The following is a 12,979-nucleotide window of genomic DNA, read 5'->3' as shown; positions in this document are numbered from 1 at the left end:
CACTTCCTGTGTAGTCGAATACAGGACTCTTATCGTTGCCGGGGGCTGGGGGTTATTTTTAGACAACCTACACTGAACATTAAACACCTTTTTACACCTTGTGCAGCTGACTCATTGTCCATTCAACTGTGATCAAATGTGCAGGTGATAATACTTAACTGTTATGTAGTACTTTTCAATAGGTAGATCTCCACCATTTCACAGCTGGGGCAATGGAGGAACAGAGCAGTAAGTGATTTGATTAAGTTCACCCACTAGCATAGCTGGGAATAAAACCCAGATCTCTTGAGCCCCCGGCCTCTGCTCTATCCACTAGGCCACAGTGCTCAAATCTGCCTTTCAAATTCCTCCTGCTAGAAGAGCAGTACCCTGGGGCTTAGTCGTGATTCCACCCATTTCCCTGGGTGAAAGGAGAACAACGGATGTGGGTTTCCTCTAAACAGGAATTAAGAGTGTGAATGCAAGCGGATCTTGGGCCTACCACATAGTGGGATTGTGACTTTCCTTTTAAATCCCCCTCTTCTGAGGATCCTGCAAGGTAATTTAAGGCTGCATGTGATAATACAAGCACAGTATGAAGTCCAGGGCATCTGCACAACAGCTTCCACCTTTATTGTGTCCATTACACAGCATCATGTGGCTGACTCATGGCAGTAAGCCATTCCTACAGAACAAGTACATCAACTCCTTTGTCTCAAGGAAGGTGCAAGGACCAAGGCATGGGCAATCATGCCTAGTGGTTAGACCCAGGGTCAGACTCAGGATCGCTCCGAGGTTCGTGGTCAGGAGTCACACTGAGGGTCAGGACTGGAGTCAGAGGGCCATGCCAAGGGTTGAGCCGCAGTTGGGGAACAGTGCCAGGGTCAAGCCAGAGTCAGGGTCCAGTACACCAGCAGGACAGAAGTAAACTCAGACAACTTCCTGTGCCTCCTTCTGGCTTAAGTAGTGTATCCAGGCCAATTGATGGGGCTGGATGCCTGTTCTGATCAGGAGCTTCATGGATGGAGCCTCTGGTGGGCCACAGTTCTGCTAGTCTTTTTCCCTGCGGGTTCCAGAGAGCAGTCAGCTGGCAGGCACCTGGTGGCAGTTTGGGCATCCTTTGAGGACCTATGGGCCAGGGTTCGAGACCTACAATCCTTCATGCTAGTTTCCTAAAGGGGGACTGATAAGAATGTGCCTCTCCCTGTCTTTGAGATGGCTGCAGATATTCCCATCTCAGTGCGTTCAAGAGGGGGGGGAAATCTGCTTCAATTTAGACACCAGCCGGGCAGCTCAAATTCCACCAGAGAAGAATGTCTGGGGGGGGTGTCTCTCGAACATTGCTGTATGAACTGAAGCAAACAGGGTCTTCTTGGAGAACTATTTGGAACACATTTTAAGTGGAGAGGCTTCCAAATGGCTCAGCTTTAAAAAGCAGTAGCTGAAAGGGCAGCTTGGGAAAGAGAGAGTTTGTTAGCTTCCTTTGGTAGCAACACTTCACAAATAATGGTTTTGAATGATATATAAGGTATGACAGGGCTCAGAACCTCCATCAGCTGAGATTAGAGACTCTCCATGTGTGAGGTCAGGTAAATACTGAGCCATGATGAAGCCATAAAAATGCTGCACATGCCTGGGATAAAGAGTGTGATGCTGGCAGATCAGGTGCCGGCTCATGCCAAGGCTCCAAGGCAGAGGTGGGCAAACTAGGCCCACGGGCCACATCCGGCCCATGGGACCGTCCTGCCCAGCCCTTGAGCTCTCGGCCAGGGAGGCTAGCCCCCGGCCCGGTGGTTGGATGGGGTGGAGTTTTGGGGAGGGGGGGCATTTGGGGATGGGGAAGGAGGGGGGGGTTGGATAGGCATGGGAGTCCCGGGGAGCTTGTCAGGGGGCAGGGGTGTGGATAGGGGTAGGGGCACTCAGGGGACAGGGAGCAAGGGGGGTTGGATAGGGTGGGGGTCCCGGGAGGGAGCGGTTAGGGGACAAGGAGCAGGGGGGGTTGGATGAGTGGGAGGGTTCTGAGGGGGGCAGTCAGGGGGCAGGAAGTGGGAGGAGGCGGATAGGCGGCGGGGGCCAGGTTGTTTGGGGAGGCACAGCCTTCCCTACCCAGCCCTCCATACACTTTTGGAACCCCGATGTGGCCCTCAGGCCAAAATGTTTGCCCACCCCTGCTCCAAGGTCTCTACTGAACACTGGCAAGTACATAGCTGGAAGCAGCCTGGCTCACCTGTGTGTTACTATTGCTAAGATAGGTATTAGAGTTATAAAATTGTGTTGAGTCTTTAATGCATGCAGCAACTTGCAACTATTTCATAATCTCACTTATAATATCCACAGCCCATGTTATTGAAGTGTTTGCTCTAACTGTAAATCAGGAACCAGGAGAGAGGCATTAATGTGTGAAATACTACTTTCCAACAGGAGGTGTTATGTCCTGCCCAGCAAAGGAAGACCCATCAAAACCAGACAAACCATTGTGGAACATCAGAAGACAAAAGACTGTTGATTGCTCCCCCCATGCCGTGAAGAGGTGACATGTGACTGAATTCCTCACAACAGCTGAATTAGCAACTCTAAGCAGAAACAGGAAGGAATAAAAAGATCTAACAGGGGAAAACTGGATCTTTTCTGCTGCTCGGACTCTGAAGAAATGTCTACACAGCAGCTAGACACCCGTGGCTAATTCTGATTCTCAAGCATGGGCAGCAGGTATCATAGGCCAGGGGAGGCTAAGCCTCCCCCCTAACCCACGCCATGGCCCACCCTAGCTTCACCTCTCCCCTCTCCCCCGAAAGCTGGCAGGGGCTCAACTCAGGCTGGTGGCCTGGAGCTGGGGCTCAGTTGCCAGTCCACTTCAGCCAGAGGCCACGGGCGGCCACGGGGTCAGCCCGGCGCTCGGATCAGCTCGGCGCCCCAGGGAAGTTTGGCCAGGGCTCCTCCGGCTGCAGTGGGGGTAGGTGCTTGAGGCTCTGGTGGGCGAGGGGGGGCAAAAGGGGCGCTCACATGCCGCCCATGCTTGCGGGGCTGTTTCACTGCTTTGTAGATGTCTGGGCTTGGGCTGGAGCCCAGACTCTAGGACTCTGTGAGGTAGGAGGGTGCCAGAGCTCAGGTTTCAGCCCGAGCCCAGAAGTCTACACACCAATGAAACAGCCCCGCAGCCCAAGCCGGAGCCGGCTGGCATGGGCCAGCCACAAGTTTTTCTTTGCTGTGTAGACATACCCTGAGGGGCAAGGATTTCTAAACATAAGCAAAAGTTCCCAGTGCTTGGCCTGGGTTAGCCTTAAAGGCCATATAGAGCTTGCTTATTATAAAAGCGTTTATTATCTTTTGAGATTTAAGACTGGAACTCATTTGTGTGCATATATGTTTACCTGCTTTCTCTTTTAAATAATTCTCTTTCCTTTTCCTAAGGAATATGTCTGTATATATATTACCGACATTATTATTGTATATTATATATTAATGTAAATATTAATAATATATATAATAATGTCGTGGAAAGCAGATATAATAAGATACGATGGGCGGGCCACATAGCACGGTTCACGGACAATAGGTGGACCGCAATCATTACTGAGTGGCACCCGCGAGAACAGAAAAGACCACCTGGTCGGCCTCCAAGAAGATGGGAAGATGCCATTGTTAAACGTTTCGGATGAACATGGAGAAGAAAGGCAAGAATGCGAGAAGAATGGCGGACGTGTTGTGATCGGTGCAGTCATGACGACAGCTGAAGACCGATCGATCCAGGTGATATATTAATTATATATTATCATCATCAAGCTTCTTTGGTGTGAGATCTAAGGTGCAATCAACCTGGGGTAAATGACTGGCCCCCTGAGACTGGGAGTAACCTGAATATTGCTGGGATTTTTGGAGTAAGGAACCATCTATCACAAAGGCAAGCTTGTCTAGGTGACAAGACAGATCAGAGTACCCAAGATGACTGTCTGTGACTCCATGGTTAGGCTGTTATGGTGCTTGGAGGTGCTCACACTTGATACTTGGTTGGTGAAACCTAAATATAGAATTCACAACCAATCTGGGGTTTCTGCCCTGTTTCTGAACAGTCTGCCCTGAGGTTGGTACTCATGCTCTTGAGCCACTGCAGGACAGCTTGATAGAGGTGTCCCTAAGAAGGATGTGTGTGGAAACTGAGCCTCTGAAGGGCTCATCTGATTTAACTGGGGGGGGTGGGGGAACTTACACCTGCCCAGTAAATCACACAGTCAGATGAAGGAACTCCGCTTGTTCTCCATTTCCAAAATCCCCACTGTCTCTATTGTACATTATGGATTAATGAGCTGAAACATTTCCAATTTAGAAGACTGGAAGAGTGATAATGCAGTGCAAAGATAGTTGCCCGACACACTAACTTCCAGGGTTCTCTCACTCTAACTCCTGAATTTGAGGAGAATTTGATGGCCCCTATGGAGCATAAGGACCAGGCTGCCCCTTGTGTTTGATCCTGCCTTTATCTCACACTGCATGCAATATTAAAATAAGGAGACATGAATGAACATGAACACCTCCTTGGAAATAAGTGAGCCATAGTATCTGTGACAGATGCTATGGAGATATGGACTATGCAAAGACTATTGTATCAACCTCATATGTGTTATATGGATCCTTATGGTCTAGAGGGTGTATTCTAGCTCAATGGGTAAGTTACAGGATTTCCTCAGGAACCAAAATCATTAGGGGCTGGGAAGGAAAAAGAGTGATTAATACAAATCTCTAAGCAGGTAACAAGTCTGAATAAACCCCATCTCCTGAAGTAAGCTGCATAATCTGGTTTGACTTGATTAAAGAGGCCTAGCAAACAAAGAACTGGAAACTATATAAACTGACCATACTGATGTAGAGAGAGGTCGGTCACACACGCTTTCCCAAGAACTGAACATGAGACTGACCAGAAAGACAGGCCTTACATGAGGGCCAGAAAGACTTTGAAACCTGACAGGGTCTCCATGTGGAAGATAGAGAACACCTGGTAAGCCAGACAGGTATATAAGCTGTTTATTGTTTTTAAGACACATTTTATCTGTAATGCTTTTGTTCTGAGTAACTACTCTGCTTTATCAATAGGCTTGGAAGGATTAGATTTTTAATCAGTAAATGTCAAATATCAATTTCACTGTACACACACAAACGGATGACAAAATATTTGTTGATAATCAAAACTTACAGATAGCATTTTCTTTCTTTGCCTGCTTGAGAACTTTAGAGTTTGAATTAAGACTGTTTAATTTGTATATTTTGACATGTGATGTTGACAATTTGTGTGGTAACAATTATAAAGCTTTAACTTTTTGAATTTCAACCTCAACTGTCACTAAATAAATTGTTGTCGGACTTCCTCATTGCCTCATACCCCAGAAGTTCCCACAACCATGAAAATTCAAAGTCAATACAAATTGGAAACTCATACATTTAAAGCCCATGATTTTGCACAACTTGAAATTGTAATTGATAAAATTTAAAAAGGGACTTAAAAGCACACAGATATTTTCCATCAAAGTTATAATATATATATATATATAATATATATATTATATAAGCTGGCTGGTCACTAGTTAGTCCTGTCATTGCCCTGTGAGAACAAAATGGCACCTGTTGAACGAAAGTCGGACTGGCTGAGGCAATCACACTGAATTACAGGAGTCTGCAGCCTAAGTCTCAAGTCTTGAGAGAGTGGATAGCAACAGCCTGCCCCTAAGAAGCTAAGTGGGCTTCCCTCAAGCAGGCCAGGAAAGATTCATAAGGGAAGTTATTTCAAGAACTGTGACAGCTTCAACCAAGGCTAAAAAACAGAGTTAAGGAACATTTGCACAAGAAGAAGAGATACAGTAGCTAGGTCTCATTCTGTGCCACAGTGCAGCCCATGGTACCTGGTACTATATGTCCTGGTGTTCAGCATATCTGCATAGATGCTCTGAGGGGGGAAGAAAAATGTTCTGGCCTCTTAGCCGAAATTGCGAATAAAGGAAGTCAGTTAATTGAAATTATAGTGGTTTTGTCATGTAGGGCAGCACTGTGTGACTAAGTTGTTTATTCCCCCCCACACACACACTTCTCTCTCTCTGTAAAAGGAGCCAATTTCTGCTCAAAAGATATTCGGTACTAAGAGTAAATTTTTTTTTGCCAAAATGGCACCAATTCACAATTAAAATGTGACAAAGCCTGAATTATGAGCAATTTCCTATTTCATTATGAATACTTTGCACATCCCTAATGTGGATATATTTCTACTCTTAAAAAAAAAAAAAAAAAAAAAAAGAAGAGAGATCATGTGATGGGACACTCACCTATTGAGTGCCTTCTAGCAGCTGGGTGTGTACTGCAGCCCTTTTCTTGTCTCTGGTGCCTCCTGTAGGTGGTCAGCTGACCTTGGTGAGGCTTCCATGGCTTGGCCAGAGGGCCACACCAAAGTCCAAATGAACCCCTGCCAGGGTGATAAAGAATCCAATAAATGAACAATCCCATTGCCTTCACTAGAGTCTTCAGCCTGGCTCTGGGCCCTTTAAATACAATCCTTTGCTCAGGCTCTCAGATAAGCCTGGTCCCATTCTGGGGGTTTATCCAGTGTGGCCATGGGCCTGCCTGCCCACTACTTGAGGCTCTACACCAAGACCCTACACACAGCCGCCACATGCCGCTCAATTTCAGTTTCTTGATGCTTCTTTCCACCTAGCCCCTTTTAGCATCACCCTTAGCTCAGGATTAAGGTTCTTAGGTCCTCTCTCTCTCTCCCTGCAAGCCCAGTTTAAGCAAATGCAGCCAGAAAAACTCTGCTTAGCCCACAAGCACCTTTGGCCAGAGAGCAGCTCTCTGCCCCTGCCCTGAACTGACCTGCTAAGGCCCAGCAGCTCCTGTTATCTGAGCCTGCTGGGCTGTGATTGGCTGCTTCCACAAGGCCTCTCTAGGCAGGCCTAGAGGACCCACTTTTGCTGCTCCTTTCCTGTCACTTCACTGCTTCCTGGGAGCGGGTGTAGTAGGACTGCACAGCCTCCTGTCGAGAGCCACAACAGCCAGCTACACCCCCTCACAGAGCAGCAGCTCATTTTAGACAGGCTGCGAAACAGCTATCCACTTATTACAGCTTTTAGTGCCTCTCCACCCAGGGTGAATTCAGTGAGAACAGAGAGAAAAGCCCCTATATTTTACTAACATTTCCATGCGCTGCCTGGTGCTCCCTTTTCACATCTGATAGGAAGTTTCTTCTTGCAAGGGCGAGGGAAGACCTTCTTTTCTTCTCCCTAAAGCCCTCAGGGCCTGATGCCATAGTCCTGCATCTTGTGTGGTTTTACACCAATGCAACATGAAGGCTTTATAACTATTCTGTTTTGGTAGTTTTTCATACTCCCTTTGGAAAGGGCTCCAACTGGTGCAGGGTAATAGAGGATCAGAGACTCACTAATTTTTTTGAGGGCCCCCTTCTCCTTCCACTAGCTTTACTGTGGTGTAATTTATCTTCAGTGGAGTTACTCCTGATCTTACAGTCCTGTAATTTAAAAGAGAATGAGGCTCTCTCTTAGATAGCTATGCTTTCTTAAAGCATGGAGGCATTACCCTTACATATATCTTATTGTATACATACATCGTATCCACATAACCCATCTGCTGCTGTCTGGAAGCGCACAGGGACTCTTATCTGCCAGAACAAGTAATCCTGTCATGGGATTATAGTGCTTCACTCCCCCAACCCCCAAATCTTTTATCCAAGAGGTGCAGAGCCCCGAGAAATTATTTTCTGGGAGACACCTAATCCCTAGAGTGGTTTGCATTGCATATACTCCCCAACAATCATTTTCATATGGGTATTGGAATGCTGTGGTAAACCTTCCATCTGCCCTTGGGGATATTCCAATGTTCATCCGGATACAAGGCCTAAAATTTGGAGGATTATCAGTGCTTCAAATTTGTTCCTCATTTGTACTCTAGACAAGAGAGAAACAGAAGGAGCATGCCATACAGGAAGCCTGGTTTATGTATAAGCTTTATGTTTGCATTGTAAACTTGGCAGTAGAGGACTGTCTTCCTCTGTCCTTAAAATCCCACACCACATAGTACAACAGCATAGCACATACCGCACTCTAGTATCTTCTGCCATCTCCTAGGCTCTGTATCGGTCCTCTACTGTCCTTCTGCCAGGTCAGCCACCCCAGCCCTTCCAACTGGAGTGCCCCCTGCTCTTCCCCATGGGAACCTACTAGCCACTCTGCTGGAAGTTCATCCCCTCCAGGGGAGCATCCCTCATTCTCTCTGGCCCTCTTCCTTTTCCCCTGGCTCCAGCATGGAGAAATCAGGGGTAAGCCCCTCAGCTGTTCTCCTGCCTCCAGCCCTCACTGGACATGGCTCTTTGGCTCAGGGAGTTAAGCAGGCTAGCTCTTTCCCTGGCTTCCTAACAATTCCCCCCATAGAGAGCTTTCTGCAGCTTTCCACAGACACTTCCTACAGTCTTTTGACTCCCAGACAGCTCTCCCCAGCCCCTTTTCCTGTCTGAGGCTCCCTGCCCACAGGCATTCTCTCATTCACACAACCCAGGTGCCCTCTCTGAAAACCCACATAGGAATAAGGTTGCCACCTGTCCAGGTTTTCCCAGGATCATCCCTTTTTTGAGGTAGCTGTCCTGGGAAATCTGTAAGTCCCTTTTTTGGTACCTCAGTGGTGGCAACTCTAGTTAGGAAGGAGCCAATGAGTCAAAGGTGCAGTGACCTCTTTCCTCTTACAGTGTCACTCTGTGACAAGATCCTTCTTGGGACAGTCCTCAGACCCACCCCGAACTCAACAGTTGTTGTGCCAGGGCTTTTACACCAGTTCCTTGGGGGTAGGTAGGGGAACCCAGACCTACCCTCTGCTCTGGATTCCAGCCCAAGGGCCCTGCATTAAGCAGCTACGTTCTGCTCCTTTAGATATACTGCTGTTTCCCTGGGCTACTTCCTACCTCCAAACCACTCCTTGTACTATTTCCCCATAGCCTGTAGTTAAAGCAGCCTCTGCTCTAGTTCTCAGGCCTCTTCCTATGTCCTCTCTGCTCCTTGTTCTTCTCCTGAAAGGCCAACCCAGGTTCTGACTCTTGTCTGGGTCTTGCCCCTTTTCCAGGAACTAATTCCCCCTGGCCTAGCCTTTCTTACAGAGGGAGAGAAAGCAAGCAAGCACTACTAACCTCTTCTCACATGGGTCCCCTATGTTCTCATCTCTCTGTGTGTAGTTCTCCCTGACTTTCCACAGCTGGGATCACTAATTGTAACTGAGTCCAGATCAGGATCAGCTGGGGAGGTTAATGGCTAGATCACAGACAAAGCTCAGCTTTACTTCCATTAAGGGCCAGTTGGTGTGTGACACACACCCAATCTGCTCACCCCCCCCCCAAAAAACCCCAAATGAAATAAATAAATACCTGAAATGAACGAACAAACCAACCAACACAAACAAACCAAAACTAGCAAAAGCCACATATTTACTCCCCAAAGGGTGAAATGCCAGGCACTCCATGAGGTCCACAAGGGGCTTCCCTGTTGCTCTAGATTTTACAATGAAGGCACTCAGATGCTGAGGTGGTGGGCAGCTGTATAGCACCCCGAGAGAGAGATCTAAATATGAAAGAAGGAGACAGCCACCAGTCATGGGACTCAAAAGGCTTTATATTAGTATCTATCCAAGTGGCAATCGGACTGTTAGCCCAAAAACTTATAGGAAGCTTTTTTTAAGACTTTCTAAGCTGAAGAATAGCTATTCTCCATGACAATGAGAAAGGAAAATGTATAAGCTAAAATGAGCTCTTGGCCTTTTCTCCTTAACAATTATCACTGGACTAAAGTTTCACTCAAAATATGGCAGCTTATTCAAATCTTATCTGGGTCTTGGGCCTGCACCATTTATCCTGAAATCTCACAAGAGACTTTCCAGACCTAATTATTTCTGTCTGATCTCTTAATAGCAGGGGGAAAGGCAGCATTCTATCCCTCCCACCTATTATTTTTTCTTCACTTTATAATAGGATCCCCGTGGGCTTTATTACCCTTACTTTCTGCTTTTTATGCCTATCATACATTTAGTAAGAGGGACAATCTCTGAGAGACATTGAAAAGGTATTTATTGCAATTTCAGATTCATTTAGGAATTTGCACATACGCCGTATTTACTTGGTGTGACCAGCACTCATGTTTGACATTTAATAACTGAGTAAATGAGATGTATCTATTTCCCTCCAAACACCTGCCTTATTGCTTACCAACCTAGTAAGAACTAACAGGTGTTTATTGGATTATCTCTGGGGCTGTATTTCATTGCCCTGTTATATGGGGTTCTATACACGATCGGTAAGGACCTTTATTCTTTAGGGGTTTATGTTGTATTCATTATCCAGAAAAAAACCCGATGACACTAAAGGTTAAGGCTTGGTTTGCATTTTCAACAAAAAAAAACCAGATTGCCCATATCTAGTAACAACGTTGCCCTACAGTCCAATTTAATAACATATGCTGCCAGCTCAGATGAACATAAGGGACTATGAAGACCCCAGCTAAGATGCTGGCATTTTCCACCCTGCCAGCCAAAGGAGTGAGTGGGAGGATGTATATACCTACAGCTTCCGCATCCAAAGTAAATTCAACCTCCTTCATAGCCCCACTGCTTCCAGGCTGCATCTGCGCTGATGTTATTTCACACAGCAATCGGTAGCCACAAAATCACCTTGTGAATATCAAAGGAGACGGTGCTGCACCTTTTTCTCAAGGAATGCAAAGTGCAGCAGAACATCCTAAAAGGAAAATCCAAGATAGGACTGTGAGGTTGTGGCTTGGAAACTTGGAATCATACTTGTGGTTAATGTCCATTGCCAATGTTTCCACACTTGTGAGGATGACATTTTTGACATGCGTCTGACGAAGTGGGTATTCACCCACGAAAGCTTATGCTCCAATGATTGATTTTTGGTTTGAATTCTTTTCAAGTCCTTAGATGTAGCAGGCAATACACCAAGGCTCAGAAATAAACTAAGGGCTAGTGGAACATTTAGGGCCATATATTGCTCTTCATCAGCCAGGGAACTCCCAGTAATATTAATGGGAGTTGCATGTGTAACCTACTGGAGAGTGAGTTACAGGTCCTCCTCTGTGCCAATACACAGAGAACGTGAGTTGATACAGCACTTTGATCCTTTAGCTCAAGCTGTAGCAGCTCACGTGTTAAGGTCTAGAGGTTCCTGGGTCATAGAGTCATAGACTTTAAAGTCAGAAGGGACCATTATGATCGTCTAGTCTGACCTCCTGCACAAGGCAGGCCACAGAATCTTACCCACCCACTCCCGCAACAAACCCCCAACCTATGTCTGAGCCATTGAAGTCCTCAAATCATGGTTTAAAGACTTCAAGGTGCAGAGAATCCTCCAGCAAGTGACCCGTGCCCCACGCTCCAGAGGAAGGCGAAAAACCCCCAGGGCCTCTGCCAATCTGCCCTGGAGGAAAACTCCTTCCCGACCCCAAATATGGTGATCAGCTTAACCCTGAGCATGTGGGCAAGACTCACCAGCCAATCATATCTCCCCTCAGCCTTCTTTTGGTTAGGCTAAACAAGCCGAGCTCTTTGAGTCTCCTTTCATAAGACAGGTTTTCCATTCCTCGGATCATCCTAGTAGCCCTTCTCTGCACCTGTTCCAGTTTCAATTTATCCTTTTTAAACATGGGAGACCAGAACTGCACACAGTATTCCAGATGAGGTCTCACCAGTGCCTTGTATAATGGTACTAACACCTCCTTATCTCTACTGGAAATACCTTGCCTGATGCATCCCAAGACCGCATTAGCTTTCTTCACGGCCACATTACATTGGCGGCTCATAGTCATCCTGTGATCAACCAATATTCCAAGGTCCTTCTCCTTGTCTGTTACTTCCAACTGATGAGTCCCCAGCTTATAACAAAAATTCTTGTTATTAATCCCTAAATGCATGACCTTGCACTTTTCACTATTACATTTCATCCTATTACTATTACTCCAGTTTACAAGGTCATCCAGATCTTCCTGCATGATATCCTGGTCCTTCTCTGTATTGGCAATACCTCCCAGCTTTGTGTCATCCGCAAACTTTATTAGCCTACTCCCGCTTTTTGTGCCAAGGTCAGTAATAAAAAGATTAAATAAGATTGGTCCCAAAACCAATCCCTGAGGAACTCCACTAGTAACCTCCCTCCAGCCTGACAGTTCACCTTTCAGTATGACCCATTGTAGTCTCCCCTTTAACCAGTTCCTTATCCATCTTTCAATTTTCATATTGATCCCCATCTTTTTCAATTTAACTAATAATAACTGGTGCTGGACAAGAGGCAGTGATCACACATGTTGGAAGCAATATGTACAGTCCTTAGTCTTGGTAAACCATTCTATCAGGGAGAGCCTCATGGCATATCTAACAGTTGAATTTAGTTCTTTGTATAGTGGTATTGGGGTGTAGGTCAATGTATGAGACCAGCATCCCTGGATGAAGCACTGATGTTTTCTATTCTAGAAAAAACTCAAGGCCAGGGAAAATTAATCAAGGAAATTCTTGCTTGCCATAGTGAATCAATTGCACTCAGGATCTGACAAAAGCAGAATCACCTACTGAATATTATTTGCCAAGTTGAAAATATTCTTAGATGTACCATGTTTCTGAAGTATTTCAGAGGAGATTCTTTCCTCCCTACCTACCCCCATTTAAAAATATTTACACCATGGAAGAAGTATGGTCCAAATTCACTGTTGGCATACGTCCATTGCAGTCAATGGAGTTATGATGCCAACAGAGAATGTGTATACTAATTTCCTGACAAGGCTGAAATTAAAGGCCTAAAAGGAGGAAAAGTGTAAGAGATTATCAGATCAAGGTGTGACTATTAAAATTGTTCTAACGGGACAGAACTGTACTACTTTGATGCTTCACAAGCCCACTTTCGGACTTTGACCTCATCACCTTGCATACCTTAGAGCATCATGCCTCTCCAAATCCACCCTTCTGC

The sequence above is a fragment of the Emys orbicularis genome, chromosome 18 (assembly GCF_028017835.1).
Source record: "Emys orbicularis isolate rEmyOrb1 chromosome 18, rEmyOrb1.hap1, whole genome shotgun sequence".
Lineage (NCBI taxonomy): Eukaryota > Metazoa > Chordata > Testudines > Emydidae > Emys > Emys orbicularis.
This window is presented reverse-complemented; position numbering follows the sequence as displayed.